Below are 18,285 nucleotides of genomic sequence, written 5' to 3'. Positions count from 1 at the left end.
TTCCTGTATCTATTTAGAGATTGGGTTATTTGGGGTAGAGGCTCTGACAAGTGATGACTTGTGTTGGATATGTTATGCTATTCCTGCTAGAACTGAATTTCCAGGTATTTCCCCACCATTAATTTCCCTGTACTTTTCCATTTGGTACAAAAATCTTATCCATCCCCTGTCAAGAGACCAAAGTAGAGCAAGTGAAACCCCAGCTCTGCTCTGCTGTGACCACAGGGAGGCAGCTGCTGAACTAAGTCAGAGGGTGCTCATGTTCTCCCTGCCAGGAGATGCAAGAAAGAATGAGTGACATCCTCTCAGTGATTTCTGGCATTTCTCCTTCCTAAATGCAAGGCTGCCTGCCAGCATCTCTTCCGTTTGAGCAATGATGCTCTGCCCTTGTGGTTGTGAATAATGCCTGGCCCCTGCTCAGTCTTTGTAAAGAGCTGCTTTTAAAACAATACCTTGTTTGTTGCATTCATCTCTGACTTCCAGCAGTGACCTTGCTTATACCCACATCTTGTTACAGTTAATTTTCAAAAAACTTTGATCTTCTTTGGTACATCTGTTGGAGGAGCACTAGTCTGCAGACTCGTGTGTAGGATATATCAGTTGGCAGCTGAAGATACAGAGCAAGACTGTGCTAGCTTGTTCTTGTAACTCAGACTTAATTAATTACCTTGAAGATTTTACAGCCTGGAAAGGCTTAATCAAGTGGCAGTAACCATAGCCAATGTTTGTCCTTTTGTCTTTTGCCCCTGCTCTCTATCCCACAATATGCTTGATATTGACTTCTCTGTTTTAGTCTGCTGGTGTGGAGGCAGGCTTGGTTGGATTTATTCTTCTGTGATGAGATTAAAAAAAATACCAAGTCTTTTTGTCTTAGATGGGAGGTGGCAGAGTTGGAGAAATGGACTATGCCGCTCTATCCCTTCATATAAACAAACAGAGGGTTTACTCTTTTCATAGAAATGAACAAGCAGTCAAAACTTTAAACCTTGGAAGCAACGCACAAGAAAAATTGTTGTTTACATGCAGGCTGTTGGGTAAAGAAATAGAAAGGGAGAAAGGTTATGAGTAAACATCTGTGTATGTCTTTTGCTCAGTCTTAATTTGGCAATGAGCTGAGCAGATAAGAGTTTATTTTGCTGTAGCTGGCAAAAGTTGGTGTATCATCTATAGAGTGTATACACAGAAAATGAAATGATACCATGCTTCTCTATTAAGGGGTATCATTTTGTGGTATGAGAAATGGTGTCTATACATTTTATGGTAATGAGATGATTAAAATCTGTGGTAAAGTTGTATTCTGAAATTCACTTCAAAAGTACTTGCAATTAACATAGGAAAAAGTAAAAATTTACTTCTGGAAAGATAATGAGATACTTTGCATTAAAATATGCATTGATCATGGTTAACATAATTTGCTTTAAGAAGTTAAGAAATTAGAATGCTAAGATTTGCACAAACTTGCTCTTGTTATACAGGATTGAATTTTATTAAGGAGTGGAAGGGTTTGCACTACTTTGGTTATTATTGTAGTTTTTTCCTAAGCATTTTCAGTACACACCATGCTCAATTCCATGAGCACAACTTCCCATGCTCACTAAGAACCAAACATGAAGTATTTATTTAAACATTCCTGAACATTTTTAAGAGTCATCAAGTTTAATGAGAAGGTACAGAACTCCATTGTCTCTACGAGATAATAATTGTCTATGGTGGAATGAAATGGGTGTTAAGAAGTCATATAAAGATGAAATAACAGGAGAAATCTTGCTAATTAGAATAAGTGAAGTTTATCAATATCCATTTATTTAGTGGAATTAAGCAGTCTTTTCTTCTCTTTAGGTTAGTTAATAGTCCCATGTGTATGATACTCCAAATCTTTTTCGTTGTGGTTTATTTAATTTCTTCTATTAACCTTCTGAACTTTGCTGTACAGGTAAAGGGTATAGAGCTGTAATGTTTGCTGTTTATGCTATATGTTAAGCAGTGGCACTGTATTTAGATGATAGACTCTTTTTTCTTCTCAGTGCTACAGGGAAAGACTTTGATCTTCCAGGAATTGTTTTCTGTCAGTAGTTAAGTGCCTTTTGTGTCTGGGTATTCACTTTTATTTGAGTACACTTAGTCAGAAATAAAACCGTGAACAAATTACTGGAGTTTAATCTTTGCAGATGTGATTTCCCTTTCAATCCTTTGAATATTGTTCTAAAACCATCTGGTACACTTAAATTCACATTTATGCGGTTGCTTTAGAATGAGTATTTTCTGTTAAGGCTATCTCTGAGCAGACAGTCTTCTTGAAGATCTTGTACCTCCTTGCATTGCACCATTGTCTGTTTGGAGCGTAGACCCTAAGGCTCACACTGATGATTTTAACTCCTATTACACTATTGATTCCAGAAATCCAATGAAACTGCATATTACATTTTTTTTTCTATTTCCATCTATTATAATATCCATATTTGTAAACAAACCTTCATGATGGAGCAGATTTTTTTCCTAGGAGTCTCTGCTTTTCAGAAGTCTGAATCAAAACCAGCTTGTCATATTGACTAAGAGATAAATTTGATGTTGCCTGGTCCATCTCCCTATACAGACACATTTTGACACAGTGTATTTGAGTGCTAATAATGACATTAGAAGATGTTGGAAAGAGATCTAATTTGGCATGCAGGAGTGACTTTGCTGTCATCTCCTATTTTCTGCACAATTGACAGCAGATACTTGGGGCTGAATTTTTCTTTCAGGTCAGATTTCCAAGGCATGAGGCTGTCTGTTAGAAACAGATAAGACTAAAACCAATACAGAAGTACTTGTTGGAAGTGTCAGCAGTGCTGAGGATTTAAAAAGAGTGCTTCAGTTTTCTGTTTATGACATGACACAACAAGATATATTTCACTAGCAATAAAATCCAACCAACAAGCCCATGCCAGTTTTTAAAATTTCTCACTGGGAAAATTTTGTATTAGTAGTCTTATCCGGGAAGAACAAAAATTTTTTTCAACCAATATATTATTTTGTCACACTCTCTAGCTAGTACTGTTAAATTATTTTTCAAGAAATCAAAGTAGGTGTAAATGCCCTCGTGATCCAAAATGCTTTCAAGCTTTCACTGTCAGACAAATAAAATTTATATCTGTGCTTAATTTTTTAGTGTGCAAGGCACTGAAAAAGTGTATGAAAACATTATCTGAGGTAAAACAAAAACACAAAAACAATATGCTTCCAAATATAGACGTTTCATACACTGTTGGTTCTCAAACAGCCCATTTCATATCCCACCTCTCCTTTCAGCAAAAACAAGTGGGCTACTAATATGATTCTGTTGGTGAATGTTACTGTCTAAAACTTGCCTCAAAGAGCACCAGTAAAGAGCAACTCCTGCCCACTCTGCTCCCGTGCAGCCACACCAAGAGCTGCAGTGAAGCACCGAGCTGTGACCTTCTGAGGCCTCCTTTTCTGGAGCCTGTGAGTGGTGAGGATACCAGGGCTACACCAGCCTGATACCTCCATTCCTGGTCACCAGTCTCATGACTGCAATATGAAGAGTGACCAGTTGTGCAGTGGGCCAGGTGCTGTGGATGTCAGTTCAGCCTCTTAGTTGGGGAATTCATTGTGTGAAAGTGGGTCTTTGCTCTCTGGAAAAATACTCTTCTTTGAATTCCCCTGTCCTGACTAATTGCTCTAATTACTTTTAATAGTTTATTATCAATCTCAATTCTTCATTAAAATTGGTAATGAAAATACTCAAAAGGAATTCTGAAAGTTTTGGAGTGAAATAGTGTTTTCACTACATGTTTGCTAGGCTGTTGCCAAAATCAAAGAGAATATATATATATATATATATATATATATTTCATCAGATGGGGAAAGGAGTAGGAACGTACGAGAACTATAGTTTAATCTAGTGAACAGTTTTGCTTCTCAGTCCTTTGTCTGCCAGATCAGGCTTTGAAAAATAGCAAAACTATTTTGAGATTTTTAATAAACAATCCAGGAAATTGGAAGTTTTCATTTTGACAGTTTCAAGATGAAGTGCTTTAACTTTAATATCAAAAATAATTTTTCATCTTTAAGCATCTTTTTAGAAGGGGCAGAAAGCAATTTCATGTGGAGATGACTGATCTTGATCATGGGTGATGTCACGTCCCGTTGGATTAACAGTGCAGGGAAAGCTTGGCTGCCGCTGAAGATACATTTGCTCTGTAAAAAGTAGAAATTTTCTGGTTTGGGGTTGTAATGAAATATGTTTCATAATTATCTAAGAGTAGTAAGGAAATAAAAGAAAAAACTTTATATGGAGTTACCTGGATTATCTGTTGTGCGAGCTGCGGTCCACATAAGGAGTGGAGCATCCTCCCCAGCAGGAAGAAGGACACTTGTCCCTCTGTGCTGGTCAGTAGACCTCAGCCCCAGATTAGAGTAAATCTGACTGATGATGGCTTTTAAATACGAGACCTGAAGCTGAATTATGAATAATATGATGGTTGATTTTTATCCATCTCTAGGTAACAGTGTTCTGAGTTTTCTTTCCAAAAAAGGCATTTTTGTAATGAATTGTGAACAAGTAACACTATGGGTAGTGGTAGATGTAAAACCAGCTACAAGACTAAATCCATATATGAATATCTGGTGAAATAGAAAATAGACAGAAAATATATATTTACCCTTTAGTGGTAAAATGCATTATAGGAACACTGACATGTGCTTTTTACTGAGCCAGTATTTTGAACTGATAAATGATTATCATCTACTAAAATGGCACCAATAGAACAAAGATCAAAAAGCTAATGCCACACAAGAGGAGATATCATCTTACAACCCTATAAATTTCAACTATGTTATTAGGCCAGAAAGCATGAGCATGTTAAATATTTTCTCATTTCATGATAAGGAATTCAAATAGTTTAGAAATAATTTTCTCATAAACACAGAGTATGTGATCAGCTTACTCTAGGAATAGCTAAAATGAAGTGCATGGGGTATGGCAAAGATGAGATAAATTGCGTGAATTATTATTTTAGTTTATTTTTGTTTGTAATAAAACTTAATTTCTTTTGCAAGCATATATTTACAGGCTTTTTTTGCTGCTGTTACCTTGCTTGTAGTAATTTTTACACTGTGCTGTATTAGGCAAGTAGCACCATAGCCAGTGATTTGGCTTGCAGTAAAAATAAATTACTGTACCTGTGTACAGGGCTGTGGTGAGCTTAGGTCACGCCTATGAGTGCTCAGCTGGTCTCAGTCAAGCTCCCAGAGTCTCCAGGAAGAACAGCCAGCTCCAAATCCTCATTATTCAACATGCTGAACGAGATCCTCTGAATTGCCCAGGTTGGTAGAAAGGGGATTGTGCTGTGGCTGGGACCAGCCTTGTGTTCAGCTGAGCATCCCACCTGGCCTCTGAATTGGCATCACTCTTCCATTGCTGCTGCTCAGGAAGGGACCTGGCCTCTCTGCTCCTTCCTGGGTTGCTTCTTACCACTAAATAGCTGAGCTTAACAGCTGGGGATGGAGCCAGTGCTCCACAGCAAAGTTTTGTCTGCCATGGGACTTGGTCAAGGTCAGTCTTCTGCCTGTCACCGGGGCAGTTGCCTTTTTAAGTGGAGGGAATGCATTTTTACAGGTCTTTGCTTTTATCTGTGGTTCCCTGTCCCCTTGTTTCCTCTATTCTTTTGTTTCCCCTTTCCCTCCATTTCTGGGAGCACTCAAAACCAATATCCCACCCTATGTTTAACTAACTGTGTGGAAATGTATATTAGAGTTGAGTATATCTGCTTGAAAACATCTCTCTCCTGCTTTCTCTGCAGTTAAACTAGAAGAGTTTCTTAATGTATGTGAAGTGCGAGTCCAGACGAGTTAAATAGATTTTATTTTATTTTTGGTTCTATTCACTCAACAGAGTGATCCATCCTGTGTTGAAGGTGCTTGTGCAGTATCTTAGTTTTCCTCAAGGAATATGTAACATTTATCTCTTCCCAAGCACAGTGTTGGAGGACATGCTTTCTCTAATAAAATGTTTGGTTTAAGCCCAGTGGTCCATAAAGCCCTTTAGGTTGCTGCTAGGTTGCAGCACCCAGGGAAGAGAAGGCTGCAAGAAGAAAAAGATGAGCCAAAGTATTTTTGTGGGATAGTTATCCTCAGACTGAGTGATATGTCAGCTCCCTGACAAGTCCTGGGATATATGTGTTTCAGAATCAAGCAAGCTGGGCAAACTTGTTCATGCATGGTCCCCCTTCCTCCCTTGTCCCCCTCCCCTGCTGCACATCCTGTGTGCCTCCAGCACCTGGCACAGGTGGGAGCAGGGGGTCAGTGCTGCCCTGCCCCTGGGGAACTGAAATCACTGCCTGTGTTCTGCAAGAGTGGAAGGCCTTGGATGCCTCCCTTCTTCTCTCTCTTACCTCTCTTTCCTTTCTGCACATTGCATTGCACATGCTCCCATGTGGGGAATGCTGGGGAGGTTTGAAGGGTCTAGGTACTGCTTTTATGGAGGTATTTTGAAAAGTTGTATATATACAACAGTAATATTACCAAGTAATATCTAAGCAATACAAACTTGTATTGCTTGGATATTACTTTGTAACCTTTGAAAGTTTCGGTGGGAACTTACTGCTGGCCTTTGTATTTTGATGCCTAGATACTTGTTATGTGGATGCCCTAAACTTTCTGTCTATAATAAGACTATGAATTCTTTTGATATTTTGCTTTTTACAAGACTATTATGACTTGAACTGCTTTTCTCATGACTCATGAGAATGGCAATTGGTAACCCACTAATATTTCTGCCCACAAGGGTTTGTAATTTCAGAAGTAATCACTTCGTGGCTGATGTAAATTTTGTAATGAGAAATACTAGATTTATGACTGCAGGATTTCTCACAGACTGTTTTATTGCTTAGAGGAATTGCTTTCTCTGTTGGGAAAATCCATCATTAGATGTCTGCCTCAAATGTTTTGTGGGTGGTTTATGCTTTGAGAATGCTAATGCAATCATTGAAACAATAATGATGATTTGAGATAGTATAATTGTTCCCCTTCCTTCACTCCAGACACAGAATGAGCTGCAAGTGAAGCTAGGTGTGCGTTTGTAAGGGGACTTTACAGCCAGGATGTGAGTAATTGCAATATCTGGTCATTGGGTTCTTGCTCAAACCCTTTATATTCAGTGCATTTTCCTGAAATAGGTATCTGAATTCTGTACATACTGGCTGAGATGGAAGAGTGCAGGATTGCACTCTTGTTAGTAAGAGTGCAGGATTAGTCACAGTGATGATGACAATTGATTCTGAGAAAGATCTTTGCTGATGCACTTTTGCATGGAACCTCTCTAGGTAAAAGTACTGCCTGCCTATGGGACTGATATCCTTGGGCAAAATGTTAGGGGGAGTAACTCTTTGCAGTTCCTAATGAAGCTCAGGCCTCAAAGATGGGAATTTCCCAACCTGCTGGAATTGGTATGTTTCTGGGCATGCTTGCTGGATGAGGAAATTTTGGGACCTCCTAAGCTTTTGTGATTAAAAACCTTAGCATTCCCAAGGTTAGTTGATGTAGGTTGTGAGGATTAAAGTTCTGTTTTGAAATATAAAACATGGGTGCCTAAGACTGAAATCTGTGGTGGGTCTGTGACCAAGGTTTGCTGTAGGCACATGCTCTCCAGGGCTGTGTTGGGCAGTGTGGTGGCAGGGGGTGGGCACTGCCTGGGGGCTCTGCCGCTCCTCAGGCTCTTCTGAGCACAGCTGGGGAGCCTGGCACAAGGCTGCTTGGCTTACCAGCTCTTCCTGTTCCTCCCATGCAGTGATGAATTGGCCTGGGAGCATGAGGCAATACCTACTTGAACATGACTCTTATTGCAGCTAAGCAAGAAGTTGTTGTTACAGACATTTTTATTTTCTGTTCAGTTGCTCTTCCACTGTGAGTATGTGCATGCTTTTGTATTTAAGTAAAGGTAACTTCTAAGCTTTCTATTAAAATTTAATATCATTTTGCCAGCTCTATGCCAACAGCACATCTCAGCAGAGAAACTGCTTCAGTCAGCAAGGTCCTTCCTTCATAGGTCGGTGTCTATAAAAAAAAATGAAAAAGAGAGTGAGAGAATGATCTTAGTAACATCATGCTTTGAAGCACCACCATGTAACCTCTCAAATATATATATACTTATTTTTATATATATATATTTCTCAAATATATTTTCCTATATGTACTCTAGCAATGCTAAAGGCATCTATTTCCTGGAGTGTGGACAGCAGGGTAGAGAAGAAGGTGGGGACCTATCTTTGAGTCACTTGCCTATTCCCTTTGCATCCTGCTGTATCTCATTTTGCCCAATGACTGCTTTTAAGGACCCAACTGAAGCCCTTCACTGCTTCTGTGAAGCTGCATTGTTGCATGGATTAGCATTTCTTTTCATTTTCTGCTTTCTGTGTGCAATAGGTGTATTCTGGGTGGAAACATGTGCTACTGGAGAATCACCTGTGATGTATTGGAGTTTCAATTCTTTGTCTGATTTAGCATATTTTTGCTTTTTAATGTAATTCATTTCTGCACTGCTGATCTTATTCTGTATTGAAACAGCACATTTGTGCATGATTCAAGTTCGTTTCTGGAAACCAGTTTCAATAACTTTCATTTATTTAAACTATTAAAATAGTTTAAAGTACAGAGAACAGTACCACTCGCTTTCTATTTAAATTGCAGTTCTAACTGTTGAAATAGCCTTGAAATAAAGTATCTTGGGTTCTGCTTGACCTGATTCAATATAACACTTAAAAAGTAGAACTACTGAAAAGATAGTCAGATGCATTCCCTATTTGGCTCAGGCTATTGAAATGGGAAGGGTATGAGTTTGCCATAGCTATTAATATGATATTAATCCAGGGTATATTATATATTGCTTTAAAGTCTTATCAGGAGGACTGGATATCCTTTTGTAATGTGTTCTTTTGCTTTTTCTATACACTGATATTTTGTAGATGAGCCGTTGCTCAATAAGTGAAGTCTAAATGGCTCTTCTTATATGATCAAGTATGATGGTATTGAATGCCATACAAAGAGGCTGTATCCTCTGCACATTAAGATTGAGTCTGGTGCTTATTACAAAATCCAGACTTTTCAGATGCTAAATACATGCTCTATCTTACAAGCTAAAAATGGTAGACTCCTGACAGTTTTGGGCTGTTGAGGCTAAATGACTCTCTTATGTCCATCTTTCTCTCTTTTGTCCTTCTAGTTTCAGTTTAGGCCCTAGTTCTTAGCAGTATGAAATATCTCTGTGGATCCAGATGGCTAGAAAGTAGCAATGGCATTACAGTCTCTAATTTTCTGAATCAGGGCATTTTTTATTTTGACTTTTCCTATAGAATATTACTGTAAAAATATTTGATTTTGACATGGTGATAGCTTATTTTATGTATTTGATTTGCTGTAGAAAGCTTATTTTGTGAATTTGATTTGCTGTAGAAACTTTCATTGGTTATTTTTTGGCTGTTGAGATGTGTACTATAGCTTCACACTACTTAAGTTTGCTTCTACCTTTGTTATTTGTAGGTGGGTTTTCAGATGCACCAAGGAAAGTTTTAAAATCATCTATATGGACAATTGTTTCTGTCATATCTCCTTTGTTCCATGTAAGTAAATAGATCAAGAATTTCTTGGTTCATTTCTCATCTTCTGATGAGAACGTCATAAGAAAATTGCATGAAAACCAAAAAAATTTAAACTCTCTTGTCTGCTTTTATGAATAGTCTGTCTCTTTCTGTCCTCTAACTTTTTATAATTTATTTTTAAAAGAAGTTGTTCTGCATCTGGTTTATCAATTTGTTGGTAGTGTGTTGATAAGAACTTTATTTCCGTGGCTTAGTCTCTCTGAGATCATTAAAAGTTCCACTCCTGTTTTCCTGCACTCAGTTCATTCAGTTCAGCACAGTGGCTGCAGAGGCACAGTTTAGTCCTTCACCCTGTCCAGTATTCAGTTTCCCAAAAATCAAGATTAATAATAATAATAATAATAATCAGAGAGCTCACACATAGAAGGACGGAGGTATTGACTGTCATTAAAATATTGGGTCCTGTCTTAAGGAATCTAGTTTTGCTCCTTACTATCACAGCACCTAATTGAATTTGGATGGATAAAATTATTTCTAGGCTACATCTGGTGCATGATGGTGCATCAGAGCCTTTACTTGTTTAAATATATAAGGCCTTTGAAATAGGGAACACTAAACAAATTCATGGGGCGACAAGAAAAATGATCTTATTTTGGAAGGAATGCAGATACCCTTAAAAAAAAATAAAAAAGAGAAGGAAGAAGTTATTAAGCATGGATAGTGGAACTTTTCATAAAGGATTCATAAGAGGTCATGAAAAGCAAACCTACTTAAAAAAAAAAAGTTTAAAGTATGGAAAGTGAGATGTATGCAGATTAGATGGTTCCTGAAAGAGGTTATTAAATACAAGTGTCACTTGGTTTTATTTGGTTAGGTTAGTCACAAAATTGACTGCATAGCTATCTATGTGAACTTGCTGAAAAAGCATGAGAATTCCTTAAACCTTTCCCTAGGCCGCTCATTTTCCACAAATTTTGTGGTTTCTGCACATGTGGGGAAAAATATTCTTTTGATGTACATCTTAATTCATGCACCAATCCCAGAATGAAGATGAAAAACTTACTTGAATCTGAATAGGAAAAAAGTAGTTCTATTGTGATGTAAGAAAACTTGGTGAAACTATCACTAAGAAGAGCATAAACAAGGTGCAGTAGATGCAGTATAATACAAAAATAAATAAGTGAAAATATTATGATGTACCTTTCAGGTTTGGGTTGTAGCCTTTTCTGGGAATTGCGAATTATGTTTCAGTGATTGTTAATAATGCAAGTTTGTTATTGGTACATTAGTACATATTTAATTGCATCCATACAAGTAGGAAACAGGTACAGGGTTGTCAGAACTGACAAACACAGAATTGAAGCTGTGTTGTGAAATGAAATAAAGCTTGAATTCAGCCTACAAGTTATATTGTTTTTGAAAAAGTTGTCAGCAAAACATGAGCTTATTTTGTGGATAAACTGGACCTTATGTTGACTGAGTCCTTTTTCAAAATTATTTTAAGAACACTGTAAAACCTTCTTCTTTCTGCAAAAGGTGTTAATAAATATGCACCCGACAGTCAACCAAATTTAAGATATGTTAGGAAAAAAAAAGTAGTCAGATTTTTAGCCACAGTTATTTGAAGTCCCTTCTCCCTGCTGTGGTCTTTGCATCCCTTGTTAGCACATGCAGATTCCTGCTCTTCCTTGTACAGACGGCAGCTAAGGCCACTCCATCGCACTCACCACATTTCCTTTTTTAAAGATTAGCATGTAAAAGTTGGGCAGAAACACATCACAACATTAAATCTGCATGTATTCTGTTATTTTGAAACTGGTAGAAAATTAAAAAAAACCCACTAATCTAAGAAAATGAAACAACCCACTAGCAAATAAATGTTGGGTGCCTCCTTTGCTCTCTGTCTCCAAAGAGAGGATTTCAGCCATGTGCCAGTGGTTGTGTGAGCGTTTCAGAGCAGACTTGGGGAATGAAAATCAGATCTCTTTGTCTAAACCAGGTTGTCCTTTCTTCTTTTGAAATGGACCTGCATATACCTCGTATTAGGATACTTCCAGTAATTGTTACAGGTGAAATGCTTACTAATTTTCCTATCAACCACATCTCTCTTTCCTAGTCCTCACTTGGACAAGGTGGATTCTCTTCATTAATTACATAGGTGGTCAGTGAGAGAACGGAGTCATGTGGAGGTGGAGAGAAGCAGGGGGAAGTTGTGGAACGTGAATTCACAAGCTTAGGCTGAAGCAGATATGTGTCTTGATACACAGCTGACAGTGTTTCCTGTCCCGTTTCCAGTTTGGACAAATTTGTCTCCTTTGCCACACTCTCTACAGTCTTAAGGAGGAGGCTGGACAGCAGAGGTCTTTAACATCACAGGCATATTTCTCAAAGGCAGCAGTTGAAATGATCTGACACTGAATATGTTTAAGGCTAAATTGTGCGTATTTATCCTTAGTTGAAAAGGATCATTAGATTATGCCTATGCTCATATGAAATCAATAGTAACATGTGCAATGAGCCTGTCCTCTCTTTTATGGCATTACAGACTTGAGTATTTTACACATAAATAGGGCAAGATATGAAACAGAGTGCATACTACTTTGAGCTGGGAGACATGGACCATAAATCAGGGTATGTGTGCATAATTACAAGGTATCAGAACAAGTCCCGAGGGTACTTTTAGCACTATAAAATGTTGGATAGACCTGTTTTCCTACAGAACATTATCCTTCTCATTTTTTCACTCCTAGGTACCAGACAGTTTTGTTGGCCAGGTTACTTGAAATGGTAGCAGTGTGATAAATGGCAGCTGCAAGAGTATATTGTGTTTAATTGCACAATCAGTTTAAAATTTCTTCTGATTACATGGTGCAAAGGCTATGAACTAATGTTCTGAAAATGTCTCCATGGTTAAACACTTTCTTAACTAACATTTGGATGTGAAAACCAAAGGCTTGATTTTTTTTTTCCTGCTGATGTGCAATATTTTGGGAAGATAGAATCACAGAAACATTAGGATGGAGAAGTCCTCAAAGGTCTGACTATTAACCCAACACTGCCAAGACCACCCCAACCATGTCCCTGAGTGCTATATCTACTCACCTTTTAAATCCCTCCAGGGATGGTGACACACCTGCTTCCTTGGGCAGCCTGTTCCAGTGCTTGGCAACTCTTTCAGTGAAGAACTTTTTCCCAATAACCAGTCTAAATCTCACCTGGGGCAAATTGAGGCATTTCCTCTCATGCTATTGCTTCTTTTCCAGGACTGGCCCCACCTTGCTGCAGCCTCTTTTCAGGCAGTTTTAGAGAGTGGTAAGGTCTTCCTCAGCTTCCTTTTCTCCAGACTAAGTAGCCTCAGCTCCCTCAGCTGTAAATTCTTGGCTGCCACTTCAGGATCTACTTGAAAGCCATCAATGAATACCTGGTGCTCAGAATCTCTGAGTGACACAGACTTTCTCATACACACAGTGTCTTGGGCAAAATTCTCATTTTGATGCATGTAAAACAATAGCAACAAAAACAAAAAATGAGAGAGGAGTGAGATGAATTAGAAATGTCCCCTCTGCTTGTATTATCCACTTGAACTGCCATTGTCTGAGGTGACAGGAGAGAGGAGAGTGGAAAACAAACCACCACTAAAATGAAAAAGTGTGAGAAGCATCTCAGTGGGAAGAAAAGCTGTGCTTTTTTCTTTTTCACATAATGGAAGCTTCTGTGCAGCCTGAGTGTGTGTATTCCCCATTGCAGCAGAGTTCACACTTAGGAGTTTAGTTGGAGCTTTTATGTGATTACTTTGCCTAAGATCAGATTTTAACCCTGCAGTTTAGTTAGAATTGATGCTTAGATTCAAACAGAAGGGGCTGTTTATATTTTTTTCTACATTACCTGGCACTAAATCTCTAACTCTGCTCCCAATGTGATGAATCCAGATTCAGTTCTCCCTAGTTGTTCAGCTGTTTTTAAAGTCCTGTGTGATCCCCTGTACTATCCTACATTTGCACAAAGCCAAAGCAGGATTCTTACAAGGCCTTAAAAAGCAATGATCCCATGTAATTTCATAAAAGACTAACAAGATTGGTTGAGCTGTCCCTAGTGTCATTCCTGTCTCAGTGTAAAAAGAAGCACCTTGGATGGCAGGATGTTTTCAAATGGGTGCAGCAGGTGCAGTGGTAAGAGGGGATGGAAGAACAGAGCTACCAAGCTGTCTCCTTTTTCCTTGAGGAAGAGAGGAGGGAGACATCTGAGATAATGGGTATGAGAAATCTTATCCATTTAGTGGAAGAGGATCTGGATGAAAAAATTCTGTCATGCTTTTGCCATGAAACTCTCCACTGCTACTATAACACCTGTAATCTTCTCAGTGAGTTTCTGAATATGAATAACTTGTCATCCCTTTCTTAAATGCTTATTTTTCTGAAAGTGAACATAGAAGTGTCTTTTAATGTGTTTCGAAGATTCAAAAGGAAAGACCTCTGCACTGATCTAATTTTCTGAAAGCCCCTTATTGTGATATACTACTAGCTTTTTTGGAGCACCTAGCTGTCATTTAGCTTGATTCAGCTAATTTACTCATATAAATTAATTGGATAATGAGCCACAGACAGGCTTTTGGTATCTGAAAACTACTATCTTCCTTTTGCCATTCACTGAAGGAGAAAAAAGAATGTAAAATTTCCCCAAATATTCTAAAAACGTATTTATATTTTAATAAAATTGCCACAATGTTATTTGTCTTTGATGTTCAATATTATCTTCAAATCAATTTTGACATTCTTCTTCCCTTATTTGGGCTACATAAGGATGTTCTCATGTCTTAAAATGGTGGGATCACTTATGATGCCTGAGCATTTGGACCTATTGCTTAAATTGTGTAGCTTGTACTAGTAGTGCTGTGGATGATAGGTGGTAGATAATTTCAAACTAGATTGATAATCATATAGCTAATTTGATGTCATTTCATTCCTTGAACTAATTGATTTAAAAAATCAAACTAATGATAGTTACTGCTAAGGATGGCTGGGTAATTTCTTTTGTAGCTTGGTAAGGTATTTGTAACATGGCTTAAAATATTTTGAGATGATGTGTTCTGAAAGCAGACCTCATCCAGCACTTAAAAATAAATGCAAAGAAAATACTTTGCAAAGGTATTAAACATTTAACAGCCTTAAAAGTATTTTTTAATAACCTTACAGAATGGGCTTTTAGATTAACTTCTATGCAGTGGTAATGTTTTTCAGATTTTCACATATACTGATAATAACATCAAAACACCTTTAAAGTTCACCTTATGAAGCATTTGGGGAACTTTTTTATTACTTCTGGTACTTGCAGTTTTATTATTGGTTAGAATTACTGCTATTTGACTTGCACCTGCCTTTTCTTTATGCTCCTACCTAGGTAAATCAGTCTGTTAAGTCACAGTGATTTTTAATAGGACAGAGCTTTCAGCAGCGGTCCAAGATCTTTGGATATTTCACACTCTGGATGGACTTCCAGGGTGACTGGAGTTCAAGTCCTTTGCATCTTAGACACCTCCTCTGTGAGCAGGTGATGTCAAAATGTATGAGTAATTTTATATACTGTCATTGATTTCTATGAGTTTGAAATATCACACTTCCTATGCAGCAGTGCTGGATCTGTAACTTTTGTGTTTGTCCTCATGACAGCTCTGTTTGTAATCTACAGTTCAAATGTATGCCTGGAGCAAATAAACACACATCTAAAGAAGGTGAGATTTTTTTCCATATTTGTATTATTCTTATTTATTTCAAACCATGTAAATTGTATGTGTTTCTATCAGGAAGAGCGTAGCGATAAGAAATTTACATTAGCCCTGAGCTAGACCTTGACTATTAAGGGTGAATCTTTTAAGGTTTTAATATGCATTAATATGTGTTTTCCAACAATTAGTTGAAACTCTAAGGGTGCATTTAGTGCTGGCCTGGAGCATGTTCCTGAGGGCTCATTATCCTGTCGAAGCCTGTAAGATATGGACCCTGCAGGAAAGATGTTGTTACTCAGTGAGTTAATGTGGAGTTAGGGTTTTGTTTTTTTTTTGCATGGTCATAGGAGGGAAAGGCTACAGTAGATACATATGGAGATGAAAATGCAAGACCCTGGTTCTAAATTTATTTTGGGGAAGTTGGATTTGTTGCTCTTCAGCTTTCCTTCTGAAAACTCTCTTGTGGCTTTATTGTCAGCTGAAGTGTTTATTGACTGAGAAGAGCTTGCATTTTAGTGGTGGATATAGTGATCCTGGTAAACACTTTGGGGCTTTCGTGATGCAATATGCTGTGTAAGTGTTTGTGTTGTTTTATGATGGAGTGGGCAGAAGATTATTTAAATAAAAAGTAGAATAAAACCCACGCAGTTTCAGCAGCCATTAGTTTCATTAAAGCTAGTACAAAGATAAGAGTTAAATGATTTGTGGATATATACAAATGTCTTAAAGTATAAAAGCAACACAGAATCCAATGCCATTATTGCTGGGAGAAGTGCCAGCATTCTCATTATTTTTAATGACTTCCAAACTGGGCCCTTAGTGACTGATGAGGTAAGCAATTTCAGATGGGAAATGTGATATACTCAGTACAGGAACGTGCTGAATGCCCTCAGTTGTTAGGGGCCATGGCTGTGCAGAGGATACTGTAAGAAGCAGCAGACAAACTGTAGGTTGAAGGTTACTTCTTGAGAAAGAGGAAATTTTTTCTGGGTTGCTGAATACAATAGAACAATCTAGATGATAAAAATTGTATGTAATGACACTGCTCATGAAAAAACATTAATCACTGAAGAAAGGTAGATACTAAAGAAAGCAATCTTTGAGTTCATCCCAATATTAAAAAAAAAAAGGCACCAAACAAAACCTTCAGTAACTGTTTGTGTTTATTGAAAAAGATAAGCATCTTATGACAATATGGAGGTTGTTAATAATGAAGTGACTACTGTGAGAGGCACTTACCTCAGAACCAGGTGGCCTACAGTTCCCATGTGCCCAATGTCCCCCTTCTGCACTGCAGGATGTGCTGGAGAGCTGTGCCCCTCAGAAATCCCACCAGCTCTCTCCTTGTCTCCTGGTAGGGAGAGAGTGCTTTGGTGTCTCCTCCTGGGTAGGAGGGAGTTTGCAGAAGGAGCTTCTCCAAGAGGGCAGGATCCCAGCTGGAAACACCCCTGACTGCCCGTGGGGCTGCCTGGGCATTAAGCAAGACGTGCAAGTCAGGAGTGCTGAACAGTAAATCACGGAAACCACAAATCCTGGAAGTGTTTTAATGGTAAAAACGGGACTTCTGCAGAACCTGGGCTCTTTCACTCTGGCACATCTTTTCAGCGTGTAGAACAGGGCTGGGCAGCTCCTTGTCCCCATCTGTCCCAGGCAGAGAGCCCTAGTCACCTGCTGGCAAGCCTGGCGACAAGGCATCCCTTACCATCCCTTCTGGCTGGGTGTACCTGCAGAGAAATGCATCCTATTGTGTCAAATATGTTGAGAATTGAAGTATTTTCACTGTTTTTAAAGTTGCCTATTGGGACTTCAGGCAATGAAAAATATTGCTTGGTCCAGAGCAGGGAAGTTGCATAGTGCCACTCGTGTGATGATGAAATGTCTGCCTTGGAAGTTAAAATTACTGCAGATGACCCAGCAATAGCCAACAAACCCACAAATCTGGCAAATTTGTAGCAAACACAAAGCAGTGGTTTTTTCTTTTCTTTTTTATCTTTTTTTTTTTTTAAATGATGGAGCTTGGTGCAATGTGATCCTTTGAAAGCTAAAAATATACCTAGTTTGTATAGATATTAGATAATTTCATACAATATTGGTCAACTGATGGCTATTAGAAAAGAAGCTGATAGGGGGCCCCTATCTTAGGAAACCCATAAATCACTGGTTGCTGAAATTTCAGGAAATAAATCAGAGGCAAGCTCATGCTCTGTCACTCCATTAGTGATCCCCACAGGAATGGGCCACAGTGGTGACCTCACCCCGGAGCCAGTGCTGTGTGCCCACTCCCATGTCCAAGGGTGATTTGCAGGGTCAAGTGTAGATGTGAGAAGTCATTATTGTCTCATTTATATTTCAGCTGGGAGCCTTGCAGTAGTAATCCAAGCTCTTTGTGCCCTGGTGGCCCTGCCTGTTCTCAGGCACCCCAAATGTGGTCCTAGGCCAGAGAAGTGAAGAGCATCTCTCACCAGTCTAGGTGGGCTCTGCAGCTGAGCCACTGCACGTGGAGTTGTGGCCACTGGAAATTCAGGTGAGCACTCTACTGTATCAATTGTCACTGCCCTCCAGTGTGAGTTACTCTACACACACTGTAATGTCTATAATTAAAATGCTCCCTTGAAGTAAATAATTAAATGAGGATTACAGTTATGAGCCACCAAGTGACACAGGTGACAGGCTTACTTTAAGTAGGACAATTAAACTGTAAATTAAAATTAAACCTCTCTATGTAAGAAGAATATTGTGTTAGGTAATTATCTAAGAGTAATAAGTTAGGTGTGTATACTGAATCAATAAATCTTAAAGATCTTTAGAAAACAGATTTTCTATTTGGGTTTTTTTGGTATCTGTATTTTTTTTAAGTATTTCCTAATTCAAATGAGAAATAAAAGCCTTAGGTGCATTTTCAAAGCTTTTTGGCAAAATTGGATAATTTTGCTGGAGTAGTTTGGTTTAAGTAGCATTTTTCCTTAA

At 38.4% G+C, this 18,285-nt stretch overlaps 1 long non-coding RNA gene across 1 annotated transcript in view; it reads left to right on the top strand.

Annotated features, from left to right (window-relative positions):
- The window catches only part of LOC129046774 (uncharacterized), a 124,105-nt gene that overhangs the window by 35,709 nt on the left and 70,111 nt on the right, over window positions 1-18,285 (top strand). The window contains exons 3-7 of the long non-coding RNA XR_008508543.1: window positions 7,790-7,905; window positions 9,538-9,617; window positions 14,994-15,143; window positions 15,263-15,324; window positions 17,672-17,842. This is a non-coding gene — a long non-coding RNA (uncharacterized LOC129046774). The remainder of the gene's footprint in view (window positions 1-7,789; window positions 7,906-9,537; window positions 9,618-14,993; window positions 15,144-15,262; window positions 15,325-17,671; window positions 17,843-18,285) is intronic.

The sequence above is a fragment of the Molothrus ater genome, chromosome 9 (genome assembly GCF_012460135.2).
Source record: "Molothrus ater isolate BHLD 08-10-18 breed brown headed cowbird chromosome 9, BPBGC_Mater_1.1, whole genome shotgun sequence".
Lineage (NCBI taxonomy): Eukaryota > Metazoa > Chordata > Aves > Passeriformes > Icteridae > Molothrus > Molothrus ater.
The sequence above is the reverse complement of the archived record's forward strand: the minus strand, read 5'-3'. Positions and strand labels throughout refer to the sequence as shown.